Source organism: Neoarius graeffei, chromosome 27 (genome assembly GCF_027579695.1).
Source record: "Neoarius graeffei isolate fNeoGra1 chromosome 27, fNeoGra1.pri, whole genome shotgun sequence".
Lineage (NCBI taxonomy): Eukaryota > Metazoa > Chordata > Actinopteri > Siluriformes > Ariidae > Neoarius > Neoarius graeffei.
The window spans coordinates 38,218,117-38,242,794 of NC_083595.1; the positions used below are offsets into that span (position 1 = coordinate 38,218,117).

Consider the following 24,678-nt stretch of genomic DNA (forward strand, 5'->3'; position numbering starts at 1 on the left):
GACGCCCACGTGCGATTACTTCACTTTTTTTTTTTATATACATATACTGTACATAATGAAGCACTCCGTTTCAAATAAGATCCTCAGTGCAAAATCTTCAGAATATAATATCTATTTAGTAGATTTTGAGAGAAGACAAGTGTACTCAAGGCAAAGTTCAAATGTAGCACTGAGCGATGGGAATGATGCGTTTAGCATGAAGGCAAAGCATGCTCCTGTTTGGAAAGACTAGAGACTATATAAATAACTACAGATGAGTCAGACATGCAGTCACAGGCCGCTATTCCGAAACCAGGATTTTTTTGTTTTTAAATCAAAAAACATCAGAAAAAAAAATGCGCAAAAGAACAAAAATAAGAACAAAATCAATTGTGGATCAATTACCACACCTCATGGGTGGCTTAATTGAATTTTCATCTACAGCTGTCACATGTTCGACTGGTTGTAGGTGTCTTCTTCATTTGCATGAATGTGCTTCAAACAAGGGAGAGTTGAGCTGACAACAAAAACAGATGAAACAACGAAAGAAAGAAGAAACACAAGCTACAATGGGAAAAGAAAGAAAGAAAGAAAGACGTCTCAACCCATGCTATGTGAAAGAGGATTAAGTTAAATCTGAGGGTAAACCTAAAGTTATAGAACTCTCTCGGGCAAAGGTATGATCCTCAACAAGGCTGCTTTTGTCGACGTTTGAGCAACTTTGAATCTTAATGTGGGAGGAAATAAAAACAAGGTAGAAAAGGCATGAAATTTGCTGCATCGCAGTTCTCCACGCGTCTTCATTCTGTTAATTCAATTACGGACACTCTTGGGTTTCCCTCTCTTCTTCGCTTGCCTCTAGTACATAGACAGCAGCAGCAGCACATTTGAAAAAAAAATCCTCATACAGAGAAGAACTGAGGTAAAGAGGAGACTCAAAATTTCTCTCGCTTTTCATTCCTTCCCAGGAAGCTTTGCTGATGACCGCTGCTTCACGGTACTCCTAATTTTAAGCTCCTAACAATTTTAAGCTTCCATGTAGGAACCAGTCTCCATAGAGGAGAGCTCTTTTGTACATTTAAATACACCCCAATGTGTCCCTCAACAAAAGCGTCCCCCTTTCCTTTCTCCTAGGCTTTTTTAATGCTTTAAGTTTAGGTGGTCTGTGGGTGGTGGATTTTTTTTTTTCTCACTCAAACTTTTCTTTTTTTTTTTTTTTTTTAATCAAGCATTAGCTGTGCTCCCCATTCAGCGGCACAGCGACTATAAAAATTCATCAGGATTAAAATGACCTCACAAGCAAAATTAAAGTTCCTAAAGTACACAATGGGGGCTGTATCTTTTTTAACATGTCCTCAGGGCCTTGGGAACAGAATTGTTTCCTGACAAAGTGCTCCTGCCTTGACAATGGGCACCTTTCAGGCCCTACACACGGACTGTCTTTAGACTGCAGGAGAGGGACTTATTTCACATATCAATCAAAGAAGGGAAAAAAAACGAGTGAGAGAAGAGCAAAAAAAAAAGAAAGACCCTCATCTAGTGCAAGTGGTCCTTCAAGAAGTGAACAGATCAAAACTGAGTATATGCTGCGTTTATAGGGGCCATTCAGTGGTGTTTTGAGCAGAGAGATGGAGCAAGAAAGAACGATTTCTGCGCATGAAAAGAGTGATTTAATCTGGGTTGAGATGAGAACGTCACATATCTGATAGACTGTACTTGAGTGTGTGTGTGTGTGTGTGTGTGTGTGTGTGTGTGTGTGTGTGTGTGTGTGTGTGTGTGTGTGTGTGCGCATATAAAGAGGTCTAAAAGCTGAAAAAGAATGTCATGAAGCAGATCATAGGTTCCGCTCTGATTTCAAAGAGTAAAAAAAAAATAAAAAATACCCAGAAAGTATGCCACTCAATTTCAGCTTCACACTTAAATGCACTGCACTCACACACTCAACCTGCATACCCATACAGGTTCATCAGCGTCATACCACCCAGCACCCCATCGCTAATCAAACTGGAGATGAATTGGGTATGAAAGGCAGTAATTCCAGATTGCATTTGACCATCTCAGGCTGAATCAGAGAGTGAGAGAGACACATATAAATATAGTGTTCTTAGACAGGTGGATTAATGAGGCTCCTGAAAGGCCTCCTTTATAGGTCAGTGGCTGCACGGGTCTGTCTAATACCCCAAAAATCATCTCATCTACTGCTCTATTCATTATACTGCAGACAGAGAGATGGAAGGAGAAAAAGGGATAGAAAGAACAAAATATAAGGAGGAGGAGGAGGAAGAAAAAGACAAAAGCAGAGTGAATTTCAGAATAAATACGCAATGATGGAATAAGCATGGCATTCCTACCTACTGACTTTTCTCTAATTTTCTGATTAGTTGTTCAGTCTTCCTTCCTTATGCACAGTGTCAAGTTTTGGGCGGCACGGTAGTGTAGTGGTTAGCACTGTCGCCTCACAGCAAGAAGGTTCTGGGTTCGAGCCCAGCAGCCGACAGGGGCCTTTCTGTACAGTATGGAGTTTGCATGTTCTCCCTGTGTCTGCGTGGGTTTCCTCTGGGTGCTCGGGTTTCCCCCCATAGTCCAAAGACATGCGGTTAGGTTAACATGGGGCAGCCGTGGCCTGAAGATTGGGCTGAAGTGCCCTTGAGCAAGGCACCTTCCCCCAACTGCTCCTCAGGCGCTGTAGCATAGCTGCCCACTGCTCTGGGTATGTGTTTGTGCTCATTGCTCACTAGTGTGTGTGCATGCGTGTGTTCACTGCTTCAGATGGGTTAAATGCAGAGGTTAAATTTCACTGTGTGCTTAAGTCTGTCTGAGTGTACATGTGACAAATAAAGGCTTCTTGGCTTGGCTGAAAATCAAAAGACAAATCATTGTGAAAAGCCCCTCCCAAATACTATGTTATGTCAATAACAAATACCAATAGTGCAGTAACCTTGATAGATAGATAGATAGATAGATAGATAGATAGATAGATAGATAGATAGATAGATAGATAGATAGATAGATAGATAGATAGATAAACTTTACGGCCATTCACCTGTACATTCAAAATGCACATTTGAGCAAAATTTCCTTCCACTGTCTTACATCAATATAACTGCCGCATATAATTATTGCACATAATCCAGTAACCAAAAATACCAAATTTACAAGTAAATCCTAAAAAAACCCAAAATAAAATAATACTCTATAGGTATAGAATATACCAACTATACTAAATATACTAAATATATTGCACAATAACAAATTTTCTTTTAGTGTTACTGCACACACATATGAGAGAGAGAGAGAGAGAGAGAGAGAGAGAGAGAATTGTTATGTAACCTGCCTCATCATTTCCGCAGTAGATGTAGTTGTAGAATTGGGGCAAGGCTTCTTTAGACAGGGCTTTGATAGGGTATTATATTAAACCTAATTAGATCATAGTAATAGCTTTAGGGCCCCTATGATAGATGCTAGCCTCTGGACCTTAGTGTACATTTTCTTAATATTTCAGCTTGTGTGCAGAGCGCAAATTCATCTTTTTACATGAGCCTGTGGAAGTGACACAAGACCTCGACACTCCTAAGAAGGGAAGGGCAAAGGAAGATACATGAACTGTGTGAGGGGAAAGAGAGAACACATACGTATACCATGGAATGCAATCATAAGTGTCGTGTTGTGCAACTATTGTGCAAAAGCATTCAGTGTGTTTATTACAGACCTACAGCATGCTCATGAGAGATTAGTGTGTATATTCACGAGTGTGTGTGTGTGTGTGTGTGTGTGTGTGTGTGTGTGTGTGTGTGTGTGTGTGTGTTAGAGTTGGTTTTTCTTGTGCAATATTATAAAAGGCACTGCTATTGGTTGGAAAGCTTTCATGTAACCGGTAGCAATCATGCTGAAGGAGCTTCCTAAAGCTCTCAGGAACAAACATTATTAAACAATGCCCAAGTGGAAAAAGCTACAAAGCACAGACCTTAAACATCCCTGTCAGTACAGTTGGTTTGATAATACAAAGGTGGAAAGTTCATAGAACCCCAATTAATCATCCCTGGACATGTGTGCCATGCACGATTGCACAGCATGCTCTCAGACCAATGATTCAGACTCTAAAGTAAGAGACAAGCCAGCCATCACTTGAAGAGTTGCAGGACAATCTGAAAGCAGCATGAACCATAATTACACAATAAACTCCTGTATTGAAAAGATGCTGTGTATCGAAATTTGAAATGGGTGTCAATTGGAAGTGGATATAATCAATGTCAGTATATAACATAACAAAAACAAAAGGGTCCAAATACTCATTTCTGTTCATTGTATACAGTATATAACAATTATTCCATGAAATTGAGTCGTACATGAGCTGATAGCCAATGAGGTGTGTAGTGTCGAGTTGGCTATAAACCATGTACGATGAGATTGAGTGGAATAACCGTTTTATTCTATCCATATTCACTGGATTTTGAGAAACAGAGCATTTTATTTTTATATTTTACAAATTTGATAAATAAAAACTTTATACAAAATGTCCAACAAAACCATTTCTGCTTAGGCAGACTTCTTAAAAACCTATCGATGGCTGCACGAATTGACTTGAGTGTTGTATTTTTGTAGAAAGTGTCATCTTGCTGTCGTGCCGAGGTATAGAATAGCTTTAGACATTTATTTAATTCTTCCTTGGACATTTAAGATATGTAATTTTCAAACTTCTTTGAGCTTTTTAACCAGTCTAAAAAAATTCAACAAATTTTAATACTTAACCCTTTGGAGTCGAGAGCTTTGCTGGCGAAGCTCAGCAGGTTTAGAATGAGTAGGTCATGTATTTAGATAAATATCTTCATGAGTTTTTCATCAAACAAGCATGATAAACATATTGACAGACAAACTTTATACTTTACACTTTCCTATGTGCCTACTGCCAAATATTATTATATTTTTTAAATTGCTTGAATTAGATGAAACATAAAACTTGTCACCTTACTCAGTCACACCGGAGTCGGAGCAGTGAGTTCTCACTTACGCATTCATAAAAGACTATTCACAAGGTAACGGCATGATAATCACTTTCACTCTTTTGGTTTTGGTTTTTCTTTCGCAGTGGGAATGCCCACCATAAACAGGATAAAATCTGTCAGACATAGTTCAGGTTATTTGGAGGTAAAACTTGTTGCGAGCTGGCACACAGATTGTATTCGCTTCGGATTATTCAGGACAGCGAATCAATTCATGATTCAATTCATGATTCAGGACAGCGATTCCATTCAATCTTGAGAACTGCGGCGCTGATGATGAGTGGTGCTTTTTTTTTTTTTACTTCCACTCGATCCAGCCAAAGATCAACTCGAGTAAGTGTAAATATTTCTCCTATTTATTATGAGCAGATCGGTTGATATGTGTGTGCTGTAGTGACTGAGCAATTTTTCCAGAGTTAAAAGTATTTTCCTCAAAAATGGTTAATTTTGCTCTATTTTGAGTTTAGAGAGTAAAATTTGGAGTTGGAGCAAAATGACAGAGTAATTGCATAACAGAGTAACAGAGTACATTGTGGTTCTGAACTGAGTAAAACAGTACAAGAGTTAATTTCAAGACAAACTGAATAGAGTCAAATACCAAAATAAAGTCAAATACCAGATAAATGAAGCTGTTGTAGAAAGCAGTTTTAGAGCTGTGTTAGAGCATGTGGAAAAAACATGACCTTACCCATTGTGACGAGCCATTTTGATCACTTGACCTGATGGGATTAATAGTTGGCAGTGGGAGGAGTTTTCACTCTTCTCATTGAATGAAATGGAATTTTTTACCCTTCTCATTGAATACTCCTCCCACTGTCAACCCTTTACCCCAAAACATTAGGACATAAATTTTTTTGATGGCCAGTTAATTGTCCAAATCAATGGCACAGATTTAAGTTTTTGTGCCTGATCCATTCCTAAGACTGAACAGAATCACCTCAAGTGACCAAAACGGTTCGACACAATGGGTAAGGTCATGGGGTTTTTTTTCCACACATTCCAACACAGTTCTCAAACTGCTTTTTACAATATATTCATTTATCTGTTTTTTTAATACAATCATGACATACATACTACAGAGATATTACTGTAGCTGAACTTCTGCTGAAGACAAAAAGTCATATGACTTTGAAAATACTGCTTAGATTTGTTGAAATTGACAACTAAATCAGAGCATGCCAAAATCATTAGAGTGCCAGAAAATACCCTCAGACCCCAGAGGGTTAAAGATGAAGAATGTAAACAAAATGGCGAAATGACAGTAGCAATTTGTGAAAAATGCTATAATATTTTTCTTATTATAATATTCTATTATTATTATCTCATCTCATTATCTCAAACCGCTTTATCCTTCTACAGGGTCGCAGGCAAGCTGGAGCCTATCCCAGCTGACTACGGGCGAAAGGCGGGGTACACCCTGGACAAGTCGCCAGGTCATCACAGGGCTGACACATAGACACAGACAACCATTCACACTCACATTCACACCTACGGTCAATTTAGAGTCACCAGTTAACCTAACCTGCATGTCTTTGGACTGTGGGGGAAACCGGAGCACCCGGAGGAAACCCACGCGGACACGGGGAGGACATGCAAACTCCACACAGAAAGGCCCTCGCCGGCCCCGGGGCTCGAACCCAGGACCTTCTTGCTGTGAGGCGACAGCGCTAACCACTACACCACCGTGCCGCCCTATTATTATTATTATTATTATTATTATTATATTTTTATATAATTCTAATATAATATTAGAATATTATAATTATATTGCTATAATACTCTTCTTCTTAATATTATTCTTTATTCTTGAAAAATAAAAAAGATAAGTTCTTACCATCAGATACTTTCATTCCATAATTTGTTGCTTTTTTTGTATTTTTACCTCCGCCAAGGAGGTTATGTTTTCGGTAGCATTGGTTTGTTTGTTGGTTGGTTTGTCTGTTAGCAACATTACGGAAAAAGTTATGAATGGATTGCTCTGAAATTTTTTCCAGAGGTGTGTCTGGGCACAAGTAACAATCCATTAAATTTTCGCGGTGATCCGGATCACCTTCTGGATCCCGGATTTTTTTAAAGGATTCTTGGCGGAGGTCTGCGCTCTCCGAGTGCTTTTTTAGTTTGGGTTTTGTTTTTGAGTCTAGTTTTTATTTCACCCTCGGCTGGTTCAGCAAAACGTTCTGCCATTTTGCTTTTCTCTACTCACAGTATATGAGCTGATATCGTAGTAGTAGAGTAGCCAATCAGAGCGCACGGTTGCTCATATCCAGTGAATGTGGATAGAATAAATAGATATCGATATAAATTACAAATATATAATCATATTACTAAATTCGTATCACTATCTGTGGCTGAATCTGAAAATGCAGCTGAGTTCAACCTGGACAAAGAGTGTATTATGCTATACACTATGTAGTTAGCTTCGATGGTGAAAGGAAAGTTATTTGGAATTCAGTATAACTGTATCTTTAATGACCTTGAATAAATAAAATAAATCATTCTGATGACGTCCTTTGCTTATGTTTGATGCAATTCACTGAATAGTTTAGTCTTTGTTCTGCTGTGTGAAATTATTGACTCATCAAAACTGGAATGATTTCCAGTACTTTTTTTTTTAGGTAATTATAATTGAAATCTCAATACAATTCAAATCTATACTCATCAGCATTCTTTGCACTATCCCTGACCATATCCTCTCAAGGCAGAAGTTTGTGATTTCATAACATGCAATGTCTCATCCCGCAGGCCAGGCCTGATTCAGTGCACATTAGTGCTGGGTCATGCTGCCATTCACATCCTGTCTCAGTTCTGCTATGCAAACCCATCTCTCTCTCTCTCTCTCTCTCTCTCTCTCTCTTTCTTCTTTTCCATTTTCATTGCTGTAGCAACTCATGCTGGAACCTTTCCCTGCGCGTACAGTGTGCCGGGTCACGATGCATTAATGTGCGACGGGGCCACATCTATCTCTGCCGCACACCTTGAGGGCATCTCTTAAATGGCAGAATTTGGTCATTATGTGGCATTAACCTCATTAGAAAACACTCTTTAGAGGCTGGGAGATAAAATTGATTTACAGCTGCCATTCCCACCATTGCTCCTCCGATCAATTGTTAAACTATCCTTTTTATGGCCTGCGATGCTGCGTTTCTCTGTGCGACGACCCCACCACCCCATCTTTCCCTGTCTGCCTGCCAGGTGTGTGTGTGTGTGTGTGTGTGTGTGTGTGTGTGTGTGTGTGTGTGTGTGTGTAGAAAGTGCACAACTCAATGTGGTTAAAAATTGAAAAATACCTTCCATAAGTGAGACTCAGCCATCTTCTCACAATAAAGCAATATGATAGCTTTTTAAAAGCCTTTCTCAGCGCATATGTGTGTGTGTGTGTGTGTGTGTGTGTGTGTGTGCAGAGGTAAATCCTTCTGCCTGGTCTGTATGTGTCTGCATATGTGCGTGGTTGTGTGTGTGTGTGTGTGTTTACGTATCTGAATGTGTGTGTAAATGTCAGCATGTCCAGGCGCTGACAGCTTGCTCTGGTGTGGCCGTTTAAGATGAACACCCGGCTATATTTCTTTGATAAATCGATAAGGCCACCCTCTCTGCTAACCGCCCGCCTCTCACCAGCCTCAAGATTGATCTGTGGCGAGCACACTTCAGGCTAGTACATTTCTGAAGGATGAATAAAAAATGGGCTGTTTTGGCAAGACGGTGCTTTGGGTGCACGAGGCACAGACGGAAGAGCGGAAAAGCCGTCGCTCAGGTTGTCCTCTCCGTCAGTGGCAGGTGAGCGACAGAATTCCAGCCCTCATGTCAGACAGCGAGTGGCCAAACGTCTGATGAGGGATGGAGGTCCCTGTTTGCATTGCTCCTTAACATTTCAGTGTTTCAAATGTCTCCTTAAATAAAGCCACTGACTCAACTGCAGAGAATGGCATTTCAAAATAATGTGGCCTCTCAATTATTCAAAGCTTTACTGTGCCATAATGCTCCAGTTCATAACCACATAGCCCTCTTTCTCTCTCCCTCACACACACACACATATATACGCACACACACTTTCTCTCTTAATAATATCTGAATATCTTCCCACTCTTGCCAGAATTATGACACATATTCATTTCACGTCATCTTTCTGAGTTTGGCGGGAGATGGGGGGGGGGGGCCACACAATCACACCACTGGATTTAGGTGTCAAGCTAACGGGCCATCTTGACTTTAATATAAATAGATATAAATCAACATGCTGCTTTTTTTTTAGCATGCTATCAACAGACAAGCGCTACATTTTCACCCACACCTCTTCAGCATATTCACGCTGAGCTGTGCAGCCCATTTCACTGACTGTGTTACAAATAGCTGCTAGGTGAACTAACCTTTGTAAGAACACACTTCCACCAGACCTCACCTCCTCCAAGCCTTACTGAATTCCTGTCTTAGGATGGAAATTATAATTATTAGCTATGATATTGATATAATGAGCAATAATTAATATGGGCAAGTGTAGTCAAGGTGTGAGTATGAGTTTGTGTGCATTGGGGTGGAGGGGTTTGTTATGGGGGCTCTAATTATGCATATAACCCCTCAAATAAAACGAAAGACACAAAAGGTTAGAGTAAACACACATAAGATGTATAAACTGCATTTAATACAAATCTACAAGGCCTTGCGATGGACTGGTTTCTCATCCAGAGTGCATTCCCCAGGATTGGCTGTGGATCCATCATGACCATGATCAGAATGGTTACTGAAGATGACTACATGAATGAATGAACACCCCTACAATGGACCATACAAGTTCTTTACTGCTAACACTGGCTCAAGTTTGACTTAATCAGTTTATACATACGGGCGGCACGGTGGTGTAGTTGTTAGCTCTGTCGCCTCACAGCAAGAAGGTCCGGGTTCGAGCCCCGTGGCCAGCGAGGGCCTTTCTGTGTGGAGTTTGCATGTTCTCCCCGTGTCCGCGTGGGTTTCCTTCGGGTGCTCCGGTTTCCCCCACAGTCCAAAGACATGCAGGTTAGGTTAACTGGTGACTCTAAATTGACCGTAGGTGTGAAGGAGAGTGTGAATGATTGTCTGTGTCTATCTGTCAGCCCTGTGATGACCTGGCGACTTGTCCAGGGTGTACCCCGCCTTTCGCCTGTAGTCAGCTGGGATAGGCTCCAGCTTGCTTGCGACCCTGTAGAACAAAGTGGCTACAGATAATCAGATGAGATGAGTTTATACATACACCAATCAGCTGTAACATTATGACCACTGAGAGGTGAAGTGAATAACATTATCTCACAGTGACACCTTTCAAGGGGTGGGATACATTAGGCAGCAAGAGAACAGTCAGTTCTTGAAGTTGATGTGTTGGAAGCAGGAAAAATGGCCAAGCGACTTTGGCAAGAGCCAAATCGTGATGGCTAGATAACTGGGTCTGAGCATCTCCAAAATGGCACATCTTTGTGGGGTGTTCCCAGTATGCAGTGGTTAGTACCAACCAGGGGTGTCAGAAGCATTTTTAATGTGTGGGGGGGGGGCACACTGGTGGGGGGTCTGGGGGTCCTCCCCCAGAAAAATTTTAATTAATTAGATGCCATTTCCTGCATTCTGGTGCATTTTTAACAGGTTGTTAAACACCTAATTTTACCTACAAAAGTCACTTAATTCAATGACTATTTTAGAGACTCAACAACAAGTCCTCATTCAACTAGTCCATATATTCATCAGCCTGTTTTTAAACCCACTGCTACGCCTAAGATAATGAGATGAATGTGACACAATTTATCACCAACAATGATTTTATAGGTGCATTTTACTTTTTATTTTGCGTTTCCTTTTTTATTTAGTTTTAGATGTAACACAACATGCCACTGTGCCAAGCAACAGTGACACTCAACTGTATGTTTAAAAATAAGAATATTCATAATTTCACACAATGAACAGGCATGACATGGCATCATGCAAACTTCATAACACAAAATCACACTGTGTCAAGCAACAGTGTCACATAAAAAACAACTTCACACAATGAACAGGTGCAATTTTGTTAACCACCAGCAGTGACTTTAGTGGGTGCATTTTACTTTTTTCCGATTTAGTGATACTCATAACAAAAATGACGTGGCATCATGCAGTCTTCATAACACAAAATCACACTGTGTCAAGCAACGACACATAAAAGAGAACTTCACACAATGAACAAGTGAAGTTTTGTCAACCTACATGCAATGGTGGTACTACAGTAACATTTACAGATTAGTATAACAAAATAGATTTATAGATATAACTCCTTCTTACATTGGTGCCACCACAATTTCTACCACTTCATAACTTTTATCCCCCTTTCCTTCACAATCCACCTGGAATAACATCCATCTCTCTCCACTGCTTTCCTTTCTACTATTCCTTCCCCATACACTGATTTCCCATGTTACTTTCCAGAAAACTGGCAAAGACCAGACAAAACAAGTTCTTCAAATCACAACAGGGAATCAATAAATATCATCAGAGCAGACTTGACCTCATTCTTGGCATTACAGTAAGGCAGGCCTACTGGGTTTGAATTAAATGATAGCTAACATTAAGCTAGCTGATACATCTAACATTGACTAGCCAGCTAACTGCACTAACATTTCCATTGGGACAAAAAAAAAAAAACCTGTCCTGTGGGAAATTTTGACTGACTGACTTTCCACTTCTTTGTAAAGAATTTCCTTATGTCCATTGTGTCTGGGGAGGGAGCAAATACTGCAAACAATTCATCATCAACCAAGAATACCCCATTAGGCTAAGCTTATTTCATTGTTTAGTTGAATATTAATTTAATGTGGCCTAGGGTTAATTTTGAGGGCATATAACAAAAGAATAAGGTTTTAGCAAAAGCTACACATTGTGAGGTGGCAATGGGGCTGACGTCACCTCCTCAACTTTCGAGCAGCTACACCAACATTTCTCTGCTCGCGCTGAGATTCATTTCACTCGCGTGTGGTGAGTTGTTGTAGGTAATGCCCAGAAAACCTGGAGTGGATTTTCAGTGGTACGTATGTGTATTCTCTTATCGATCAAGTGGAATGGATTCTTTCATGAAGCAATAGAAACGGCGCTGGGTGAACTAATATTTTATGTTAAATGTGGGGGGGTCCAAACGAAGAATTATGAAATGTGAAGGGGACATGTCCCCTTCACATTCAATGGTGGCAACGCCCATGGTACCAACCAAAAGTGGTCCAAGGAAGGACAACTGGTGAACCGGGGACAGGTTCATGGGCGTCAAAGGCTCACTGAATGGCATGGGGCACGAAGGCTAGCCCATATGGTCCAATCTCACAGAAGAGTTACTGTAGAACAAACTGATGGAAAAGTTAATGGTGGCTAAAACAGAAAGGTGTCAGCATTAACTTGTTCAGCAGTTTGTGCTACAGTAGCTTTTCTGTAGGATTGGACCATATGGGCAAGCCTTCGTGCCCCATGCCATTCAATGAGCCTTCGACACCCATGACCCTGTCTCCGGATCACCGGTTGTCCTTCCTTGAACAACTTTTGGTTGGTATTAACCACTGCATACTGGGAACACCCCACAAGATGTGCCATTTTGGACATGCTTAGACCCAGTCATCTAGCATCACAATTTGGCCCTTCCCAAAGTCACTCAGATCCTTACACTTGCCCATTTTTCCTACTGCCGACACATCAACTTCAAGAACTGACTGTTCTCTTGCTGCCTAATGTATCCCACCCCTTGACAGGTGTCACTGTAATGAGATAAGCAATGTTATTCACTTCACCACTTCACAGTGGTTATAATGTTATGGCTGATCGGTGTATGTAGGACTTTTTTCCCCCTTTTTTTTTAGTTATCTCAGTTCTGTAATTAAAAGTTATTTAGTTTAACTGCCATTTTCTAAAATTAATTTCCCACAACAGTCACAAACATAAACTGTTGCTTGTTTAGATGCACTGCTTTCACTTTTTTCTTTATGATACTGATATCAGAGCTCGAGTTACCAATCAATGCCCAATATTTACTATGCAACACTGATCTCCTCTAAGCAGCCAAGCAATCCGCTACAAGTTTCTGCTGCTTGGTGATGTTAATAAGTACAGATTATATTATGAACATAACAGTTCCTGGATGTTTGGTTCTAAAAAGGTATAATCAGTTGATTTGTCTGGGTATTCTGCGAATACTTAACGTTTAGAAACATTCCTACAACATTACTGCAACATTTGTAGATGCATGAAATTCCTTTCTAACATTCCCATAATGTTATTTTGTGTCAAAGACACCATCATGTGAGGGAACTTCTGAGGGAAATAACATTGTGAAGCAAATCATGATTATAGCTGATGTTTTTGAAACATTGCCTGAACATTATTGTGGAAATGTTACAGTCAGGAATCTGTTGTACTGAATATTATAGCCTGTGTTCGCTGAAATGATGACATGTCTAAGTACCGTATGATCCATCCATCCATTATCTGTAACCGCTTATCCTGAGCAGGGCCGCGGGCAAGCTGGAGCCTATCCCAGCTGACTATGGGTGAGAGGCGGGGTACACCCTGGACAAGTTGCCAGATCATCGCAGGGCTGACACAGAGACAAACAACCATTCACGCTCACATTCACACCTATGGTCAATTTAGAGCCACCAATTAGCCTAACCTGCATGTCTTTAGACTGTGGGGGAAACCGGAGCACCCAGTGGAAACCCACATAGACAGGGAGAACATGCAAACTCCACACAGAAAGGCCCCCGTCAGCCACTGGGCTCGAACCCAGAACCTTGTTGCTGTGAGGCGACAGTGCTAACCATTACACCACTGTGCCGCCCTAAGTATAATCTCTGACCTGTATTTACAAGCTAGCATAAAATATGTCAGTGGGTCAGATCAGAAAACATGTAAAATACAATATAGTGCCAGCTTTTTATATTTCATGATTGGACCAATGCTGGTTATCTACTATTATTCTATCCACATTCACTGGATATGAGCAGTCGCGTGCTCTGATTGGCTAGTCTACTACTAGGCTATCAGTTTATATACTGTGAGTAGAGAAAAACAAAATGGCGGAGCATTTTGCTGAATCAGCCAAGGATGAAATAAAAACTCTACTCGAAAACAAAACACCAAAAAATACAAAAAAGCAACAAAAAATGGAATGAAAGTATTTGATGTTAAGAACGTATCTTTTTTTATTTTTAAAGAATTATTATTATAGCATTTTTCACAAATTGCGTCTGTGATTTCACCGGTTTGTTTACATTCTCTTAGAAGAAGAAGAAGAATGCCCCTTTTCCACCAAAGCAGTTCCAGGGCTGGTTCGGGGCCAGTGCTTAGTTTGGAACCGGGTTTTCTGTTTCCACTGACAAAGAACTGGCTCTGGGGCCAGAAAAACCGGTTCCAGGCTAGCACCAACTCTCTGCTGGGCCAGAGGAAAGAACCGCTTACGTCAGCGAGGGGCGGAGTTGTTAAGACCAACAACAATAACAAGACCGCGAAAGATCTCCATTTTTAAGCGACGAGAGGCAGCACCTGTACAAACGCGAAGTCATCCATTATTATTATTGTTGTTGTTGCTGCTGCTACTTCTTCCGTGTTGTTTTTGCTTCGATATTCGCGCCAAGGTTTATGCAAACGTAGCGACGTAACTGACATATACAGCGACGTAACGACGTAACTGACGTATACAGCGACGTAATGACGTGGCTCCGCTTAGCACCGCGAGCTATGGAAAAGCAAACTGGTTCTCAGGTGGCTCGCAAGTTGAACGAGTTGTGAACCAGCACCAGCACTGGCCCCGAACCAGCCCTGGAACTGATTTGGTGGAAAAGGGGTAGAAGAAGCCTTTATTTGTCACATGCACACTCAAGCACAGTGAAATTCATCCTCTGCATTTAACTCATCTGAAGCAGTGAACACACGAACACACACCCAGAGCAGTAGGCAGCCATACTACAGCACCCGGGGAGCAGTCAGGAGTTAGGTACCTTGCTCAAGGGCACTTCAGCCCAAGGCTGCCCCATGTTAACCTAACCGCATGTCTTTGGACTGTGGGGGAAACCGGAGCACCCAGAGGAAACCCACACAGACACGGGGAGAACATGCAAACTCCACACAGAAAAGCCCTCGTCGGCCGCTGGACTCGAACCCACATTCTCAGCGGAAATGATTTTGTCGGACGTTATGTATAAAGTTTTTATTTATGGAATGTGCAAAAAATAAAAATGCTCTGTTTCTCAAAATCCAGTGAATGTGGATAGAATAAAACAGTTATTCCACTCAATCTCATCGTACATGGCTTATAGCAAACTCAGCCTGACATGCCTTGTCGGCTATCAGCTCATGTACGACTCGATTTCATGGAATAATTGTTAAATGTTAGCTAGTTAACATATTCTCTACTCAGCAATGCTACAGTAAAAAAGTAAGGACTCTCATGAGTGTAAGCTAGTTCACTAAAATACACATTTCTATGTAACATAATGTATTTAAAATCCCTGCATAATCACTGTGAGGAAATAAAGTCAACCTCCTTCCCCTTAAACACTGTATAATTCACCCTCTAGGTGTAGTATATTTGTTAGATACACGTGGATACGTCTCCTTTGTCATACTCTTAAAGTCTTATTTAAGCAGCTGCCGACAGGCACCAGACTGTCCTTTGCCACTGTGGAGCACTTATGAGATTAAAAGGGAATTAGCTTCGACGCAGATACTCAGAATAGAGGTAGTCATCGTGCTCTGCGCTGCACGGGTAGTCATCATAATCATCTTCATCATTACGGCCATCATCATCACCCTGTACAGATTGCACCTGAGGAATAGCAAGATGAAGCTTGTGCCACCAGGCGAGTTCACACACAGTCATGGCTTATTCAGCAGGAACATCCCTCCTTCACACAACCTCTCTCTCTCTCTCTCTCTCTCTCTCTCTCTCTCGCTGTGGCCTGGGCATTGGAAGAAAAATGCTGAGTGCACAAATACCCCTCACTACAAAAGGGTTTCCCTCAGTTACGCTAAGAGAGAGAGAGGAAGAAAAGGAGAAAGAAGTGGAGAAAATAACTCACCTGTCTAACAACTCAGTGCACCTTTCACCCTTTGAAAAAAATATATTTTATATATATATATATTTTATATATATATATATATATATATATATTCGAACCCTATAGCATTCATGCTTTGACCTTCAGCTTCTACGTACTTTTCTCCAGTGCAGTAAGTTACAAGTTCAGCTCCACATGTGTCACATCGATACCTTTTTTTCTTTGCTCCTTCTTTCCTCTTTGACATGGAATGAAAATTATTTTCTGCTGACTGAAAGGAAACAGTCCTCCAGTGCCTGTTTATATGTTTCTTCGCTGTTTATTCAGCGAGTTTCCCCTCAGTGTAAGATTCCCCTCATCCACGCCTTGTCTCCTTCCACGCTATGTGTTTGATCTCGTCTTGGTCTGGCTGAGCACAGCTATCATAACCAGAAAATGAGTGGTCTGGCACGTGCGTTCAGTGTATAGTGCAGAAACACAATATCTCAGGGTCGAGTTGTTTGCTTCCCTGTACAAATGTGATTCCCTTTACAGACCCAAAATAGAGGGGAAAAAAACTTACACTGTGAACTGTGTTATCGAGAAACAAGGAAATCGGAAAGAGATAAAGAGATACTGAGAGAGAGAGAGAGAGAGAGAGAGAGAGAGAAAGAGTGAGAGGGAAGGAGGGGTGAGGTGATTTTTATAGTGATGTGATCACTGCTGTGTGTACGAGGGTCACAGTGTGGTCTGACTTGTTGGTCAGCTGCCCCTTGCTAAATGAAGACTGGATGTGATATTGTCCTAGTTATCATGACCATCTGATGTCGATTTCACACAGCGGTGGGACCCTCCACAAGCTGGTCCTTACCACCAGCCACATGGGTAATAAACAAAACCATGCCTCGTACACACACACACACACCATCACAGGTCTAAACCCACACAGGAGCACAATGTCGATGCTTTCTGTATCTGTCTATCACTAAATTCACCGACTGTGTGATAAAAAAATAGATATAATCTACAAAGAAAGGAATCTATAATAGTTCTTGATATGTTGCACCATCGCTGACAAACACACACCCCTCCATACGCTACGCACAGAACATCCTGAAGCATCCTGAGCCACAGGCGTCAACATTAACACATACAGACACTAATTCATTCTCAGACACACCTCCCAATCTCTCATCGCACACAACCTCACATGTATGCACGCGCACACACACACACACACACACACACACACACACACACGTATGCGCCCAGCACAAAAACGCATCATCTCATCTCACTTCCAAAATGATGCAAAATATGAAACCGTATTTACAGAACCCTCTCCACAATCATCTCCTGCGCGAAAATAGCAATCTTGTCTTTCAGTCGAGGAAAAGGCGAGAGCCGTTCTAAGAGGCTATGAATTTGGTTGGAGCTGAATAGGATGTTGGTACATGTTTTACTAAAGGAAATATAATGGCACACTATTATTAGATCACATTAATCATGAGGGTGCCAAAGGCACTGACAGCAGCCCTGAAAGGGATTGAAAACGTTGGTAATGGATATAAATTACCCATTGTGTGATAAAAGGATTTTTTCCACTAAGAAGGTAGGAATAAAACACAGAGCTCCCAAATGTGCATGTGTTAAAATATGGACTAATGCAGGTTATCTCAGGCGGATTAAAATTTTAAGGGAATCAGATAGTGACACAGAGAGGCCTTAAGTTAAAAGAGGAGGCTGTGAGAGTATAGGAATTAAAAGCTGATTAAATCGGGGCCTGTGTGAGATGAGTAGTAAGAGAGAGGTGGAGAAATAGACAGAGGAAAGAGAAAGGGGGGAAAGAGCGACAGAGGGCAGAAGGCAAGAGACTTGTTTTGATAGAGGTCTGTCAACTGGCACGGTGATAATGAGTCACGTCTCTCTTATTCGGTTATTTATTGCCGACTTGGCTGGCAAACAAAAGATCAATAATTTTGAGCAAATCTAATGTTGTCCCTGCCGCTAATGCGCTCGTCCATCTCCGCTGGCATCCTCGCATGGGAGCGACACCGAATCTGTGGTTATTTCACATCAAATGCAATTATATCATATGGCTTTAATAACACATGGCCCCCCCATGAATATGTGGCGATACTTGATAATGCCTATGCATATGTGCGTGCAAACGTGTCACATGGTAGTAGATTATAATATATGTCAGTATATAAGCCGCTTTTTCAGCATTCGCACTGAATCAATCTTCATTTGCAGCTTCTGATCTAAAATGAAAGATGAAGTGTTCTAGCAGTCCATCCACCGAGTGACAGCACACACACACACACACACATGCACATACAACGGCACGGAACTGAGAGTCCCATCTGTTAACAATATGCACCTCGAGATAAGATTCTTATCGCACTTATTCAGGAGATATAAGGTTGGCTAATTGTTCTTCACATAGACTATATCACCCATCATTCAATAGCAATATTTAATGAAGTCTGTAAGAACAGATGCCCCCACCCGCTAAGCTGTCCTCTGCAGGTATATTTCAAAAACAACGCCAGGCACCTGTAGTTAGACAAATAAACACACACACTGACACGTGCACACACAAGTCTGAGGTGGCACTACCAAAAAAAAAAACCCCAAAAACCTATTATACGTGATTGATACAGCCCAAAATGTAATCATGATTATCAGTAAAATTCTGGTCACTATGCATCACACGATACACATTATCCACTGGATTAAAGACTATTTTGACTTTTAACTTTTCTTAATCATATTTAAGACATCACACATGGCGAATTTAGAATTTTCCAAACAAGACTTTCAATTAAGATGGTGCAAACCAGTACGGCGGCGGTGTAAAAATAGCTAACGTTCTTAATATCCTATTAAAAGATGCTTATAAATCACTCCAAACCAATTATTTCCTAACCAGCCCTTCGTCTTCATTTTATTCGTCACGTGGATTTAAGGGAGCAACAGCTGCTCTGTTTTATGATGCTGTAGCTGCCACTAGTGCGGACAAAAATTTTTAGCGCCTTCGAACTTTGATCATTTTTGAGCGTAGTTTTGCAACAAGCAACATTTAACGTCAAAAACATCACTTTGCACTTTGGTCAATAAGTTGTTTTTTTTTTTAATTTGTGCATCTCAGGATACCCCGGACCACTAATACGTACACGATGACCTCAGAAAGCACGTTATAAAGAATTATTCCATCTTAAAGGTGACTTTTGGATTACATCCTGCCTCATTTTCTTTTCACCCATCTGCTGTAGCAAGCTGAGTGTCTCCCTGCTGCCTCACCTGCCGCGCAGCCCCAAAGGGAGCCTGACTGACATCCGCCAATCACTGTGTGCCATGAGAGAGAGGGAAACGGAGGCGAGTGGCGCATTAATAACCGCCTCAGAGAGGAGCACGGGAGGTATCGCAAAGATCGGATATCATTAGCGCGAGCGTGACGCACTGTGAATCACAGCTCATGCACACGACGACAAAACAAGGTTCTTGGCCTGTAAGGCTGAACTTCCTCCTACACATTAAAAAAGTGTTCAGTACACTGTCAGGTATCTTCTCTAAAAGAGTCAATCAATATCAGACCAACTAGATGGAGATGTTGAGACTGAAGCTCGATAAAGTGGGGGCAATGAGTCCACACGGTCAGGATAAATGATACACTGGACATATGGCGTGCTATGCATCTGAGCACCTAGTTAAGTAGTGTGTGTGTGTGTGTGTGTGTGTGTGTGTGTGTGTGTGTGTGTGTGTGTGTGTGTGTGTGTGTGTGTGTGTTTGTGAAAGTTGGCCATGAAAAAACGGCTTCAAGTGCAGCAGAATTAAGTGAGCTGTGTGTCGCGGGTATCTCAAGGGACAGCAAAGATGTCAAAATGTGCCATAATGGAGCCTGTCAGCTTTTCTCTACAACACACCCAGTTTCTGATACTTTCTTTTAGCCACCAAACCCTTCGCACACAGCAAAGGAGCTTTGAAAGACATCATTTTTAAACATACAGTACATATCAAAGTGGTGAGGAAGTTGGCAAAAAGCCTGTGTGTTTGAGCACAATGTGGCTCTGAAAAGAGAACGACGGGGGGAAAAAAACGAAGACATAAAGACATATCCAAAGATCTCTTTTCATCCACAGCCCCTGCACTGAGTAGCAATGCATCATTTGTATTGATGCAATATTAAATTTCAGTATCACATGTCAAAAGGTACAAAATGATAGATCATAGCCTAACTAAATGAATTATTAACATGGCTAGACTTCTTCTCTCCCAATCAACTGTGGCTGAAAAGTACAGTTTGATACTGGCAGCATTTCAAAGCTACAGTGACAAATTCTCTCTCTCTCTCTCTCTCTCTCTCTATCTATCTATCTATCTATCTATCTCTCTCTCACATACACACACACTACTTTTTTCCATTTTTAATAAAGTTTTTCTCCCTCATAATAGATCTGGATTCATGTTAACCCTCACCGACTCCCCTTCATCCTAAATCCTCCCACAATGCAAAGCTGCGTGAGCATGGCTTCCGATTGTGTGGAATTTCGTTTTGTTTGCTTTCTTTTTTCCATCCTGTTCGCTTCACAGAATGCAAACTGTTATCAGATTACTCTAATTTGTTGGTAACGAACTTAAAAGCAGGGCTGACTTTGTAATATGGTTTCAACCGCTGAGAGATGTACTTCTGCCTGGAGTTCTGCAAACCTGAACCCGTCCCATTTTCAGAACCTAATGCTGATAAACAACACTCTCAGATGGGACTGTTTCTGTCATTTTTCTAAAATACAATATCTACTGTATGCAATCAGGGAGAAATCTGGAAATCTGGACTGGAAGGCAATATTACAAGTATAAAACTCGAGTTTACGAAAACAAGTCCTTGCCAACTAACTTTAACGGATTGAATATAGAGTTCTGATCATTTCATAGACAAATGGTTTCCTGTATTGATATGGATATGGAGTATATGCTATGCTATGCAAGCTGCTAATTCTGTTAAAATCTAATTAAAAAATGAATTGTGTATGTGTGCCGTGTGTGTTTGTGTGTGCCTGCGGTAATCATGACTCCAGAGGGATTTAATTGGAGGGTCCAGATTGTCGGACTGGTGACCCCGCACAAGTCACGGCCACCATTAGCGTCCGGCTCACATGTTAACAAACACAATCCCTGCGCCTTGTCACGAGAATTCAATTCAGGCTCTTTGTCTGCCTGCTGCCTTCGCCCTAACGATGGTCTCTTTCTCTGCCTCTGTCTTTTTTCCCCCTCTCCTTAAACAACAGAACACAGAGGAGTCGTTAGGACCCTCTCTTCATTACTTCAAAAAACCAATCATTAGACACCAGAGTATATACGTAATTAGAAAATCACTTCCTTTGCAATCCTGGCTAAGTAGTTTACATACTGTAATTACAGGGACAAAATCAATTTTTAATCATTTCACTGATTGGGCTCATCAGCTCAGTAGGAACATTGTATCCTGCTTGTTGTGCGAAAGCAACATCTGGGCTAAAACAATTACCCTTTTGTGTTCCCAAACTATTCAGAGCAGGGCTTTCTACAGCACCCGCCGGCTGCCACCGAGCCCCTATGTAGCTCTGTCTTTCTTTCTCTCTCTCTCTCTCTCTCTCTCTCTCTCTCTTTTTTCTTTTTCTGCCCTTGATGGGCGCATGGTGGATCACGTTTAAAGCCTTATAAATCAATACTCTATAATAAGCCGCTCTTGAGAAAACGCAGCATATTGCTTTTTTAACACCTATTGTTTTTTTCTCCCCCCTCCCATTTTTTTTTCTTTAGAGGTGGTTGTTTTTCGTGTTTGGTGTTTGTGCCTCAATCAGGGAAAAGGGAACAGATTTTGTTTCGCCTGAAGAAATATCACCTTATTAATGCTACGTGTTCCACTCAGCTACCAATTAGAGTACTATTTAATGCCCAAGTACAACGTTCACTGAGCAAAACTGTGAATGCATTTTAATTATTGTTGTTTTAAAGGACAGTACAAATAGAAACGCATAGTATGCACCGGAAACCTGACTACAATGCTTCTGACAGACAAAATTGAGCCATATTCAAGCCAAACACATAATGAACTTTGAGATCTAAGTGTTCCTAAAATGCTCTACCCTTCAGTGCATAATAAAACGCTTTGCATTCTTGTCTGCACAGCGGCAGATCGATGGGCATCAGGTCTCCCTCCCTCTCCTTCACTTCAAAACAGAGGAAATCAGATTTGGGTGGGAAAAAAGAAATCAGTTAATGCATTGATCAGGCCTGCTGTATGCAAATCGCATTTGCCTCTATTTTTGAAGCGATCGATAGGGTTAATTAACAGATTCGTTTTAACCGCACTCCGCAACACCTTTAGAGGCGTCGACCCTAGAAATCATCGACCCGCCATAGCTGTGGAAAGGAACAGCAGAGCGTGCATGGGGCAATAAATCTGGAAATCCAATTCGGCCATGAGCACAGGCGTAAATGTAAAATATGAACGGCCAGACAGGACTCAGGTACATCAGAGCTGTGTCAGAGATGTAGCAGTTTCTGAAGTTTCATCCAATCCAAACTTTTCGTAAAGCAGAGAGCAGGACCATACTTCATCGGGATTAAAGATCAACACTCACACCGAAGGAGCCTCATCGATTTCCATACGAATGTATTCTTGATTAATTGTAGATCTGCCTTAAGTATGACTGCTCCTCATAGTAAGTTATTTCTCTATTTAGTTTTGGGTTTGTTTGTTTTTTAATACTCCAGTTTTTAGTCCATTTTTTTATTGGCTCACAGTTCTGAGATTCATAGTTTCTGAGGTTCATCAAGATAAAAGCAAAATATGATGATGATCAACATCTTTTCTATTGGCTAATGGTTCTGAAAGCAAACACTGTAAGCATCTTTTGTTCTTTCCCATTTTAATGAACTGACATTTTCACCAGGAGATTTTTCGTCTGATTAGTCTGCGTACTGTAGATTGCTGTAGTAAAGGTAATGGTGTTAGATCAAGTCTGCTCTGTATATAAGGCATCAAAAACAATGTCATGTTTAGTGGTGGTGCCAGGGATGTTGTGCTGCCCTGGTTTAATAATGGACGTTGTTTGAAATTATTATTATTCCCAAAATGCTCTTTTGTGATTTACTTTGAAGGGTGGCAGGGGGACAACTCTGGGAAGATCAGGCTTGCTAAACGGGGCCGCTCATTTGAAGAGCTTTTTCCAATTATACAATTAGTCAGGAATGTAGGGCAGGAGCCTTGGCGTACCGATAGCGACGACCCTGGAAAGCGAGACGTTTTCTTCCTCGCTAGTTGTGTATGATAAAAACAGGACCATGTTTGGGTCTACTGTAAGACTGGAGAGTTGGTACAGTAACGGGAAACAAACTCTAACCGGATTCATGTTAATTACATGCAAACAGCCTCGACGACATAATCTGAAGCAATTGTACAAAAATTGTAAGGGTCAGGCCTAATGAAGATGTGTGTGTGTGTGTGTGTGTTTTATTTCTATTGCATAGATTTGGCTGATTGGAAATAATTCTGTTCAATCGAGATTATATATAAATAACTTTTTAATGGCGAAAAAGGTTTTAATTTTATCATTTGCCCTTTCCATTGTCCCCGTCCTTCCGCTGCTATAATGTGTACTAGTTTGAGAATGGAGGGAGGGGGGACACAACAGCTACCATCTGCCTGCCTGTGGATTTTCTGTAATCGCTCTTTACTGATTACACTGCTGACTACATGAACCTCTTAAATAATTATCCTGCAATAAAAAATGCTAAATAATTATTATCATTAACTCCTAGCAAGACGGCTGCCACTCCAACTAATGCCGTCTAAACTGTCAGTGGCAGAGAGGCTGTGTTTCATGTCAATCATAAGACTTGTACAATGCCTCACCATGGAGATGGAGCCCTGATGGATAACATGTGCCTCAACTGGAGATTACACTCAAATGGGAAGATTTTTCGAGATTCCTTTGGATTATACAATGAACAAATGATGAATATGATGAATATTTTGTGAGGAATGCATACAAAAAGAAGTAATTTGCTGTTTTGGAGTGCCCATAAATTAGCCAAGGACAACGACAGTATAAACAGATGAAGTATACAGCGCTGTATATCACATGATCATATACGAAGGTCTTTATCGAGTCCTATACAAATTCATCAAATTATATTTCTCTGCTCTCTTAGCTTCAACTGCATTTAAGAGTGTGATAGGAGAGAGTGTGTGTTACCATATGAATCAACAGTTTTTCAGTGAAAAAAATGAAGTAAATGGTGTATTCAGTTTTATTCTATCCACATTCACTGGATATGAGCAATCGCATGCTCTGATTGGCTACTCTACTACTAGGCTATCAGCTCATATACCGTGAGTAGAGAAAAACAAAATGGCGGCGCATGTTGCTGAACCAACCGAGGATGAAATAAAAACTTTACTCGAAAACAAAACCCCCAAAAATACAAAAAAAAGCAACAAAATATGAAATAAAAGTATTTGATGAAAAGAATGTGTCTTTTTTTATTTTTCAAGAATAATTATTATCGCATTTTTCACAAATTGCTCCTGTTATTTCGCCGGTTTGTTTACATTCTAAGCGGAAATGATCTTGTCGGACGTTTTGCATAACGTTTTCATTTATCGAATTTGCAAAAAATAAAAATGCTCTGTTTCTTAAAAT

At 40.9% G+C, this 24,678-nt stretch overlaps 1 protein-coding gene across 4 annotated transcripts in view; it reads right to left on the bottom strand.

Moving 5' to 3' along the window:
• The window catches only part of znf536 (zinc finger protein 536), a 226,766-nt gene that overhangs the window by 163,877 nt on the left and 38,211 nt on the right, over positions 1–24,678 (bottom strand). The window lies entirely within an intron of this gene.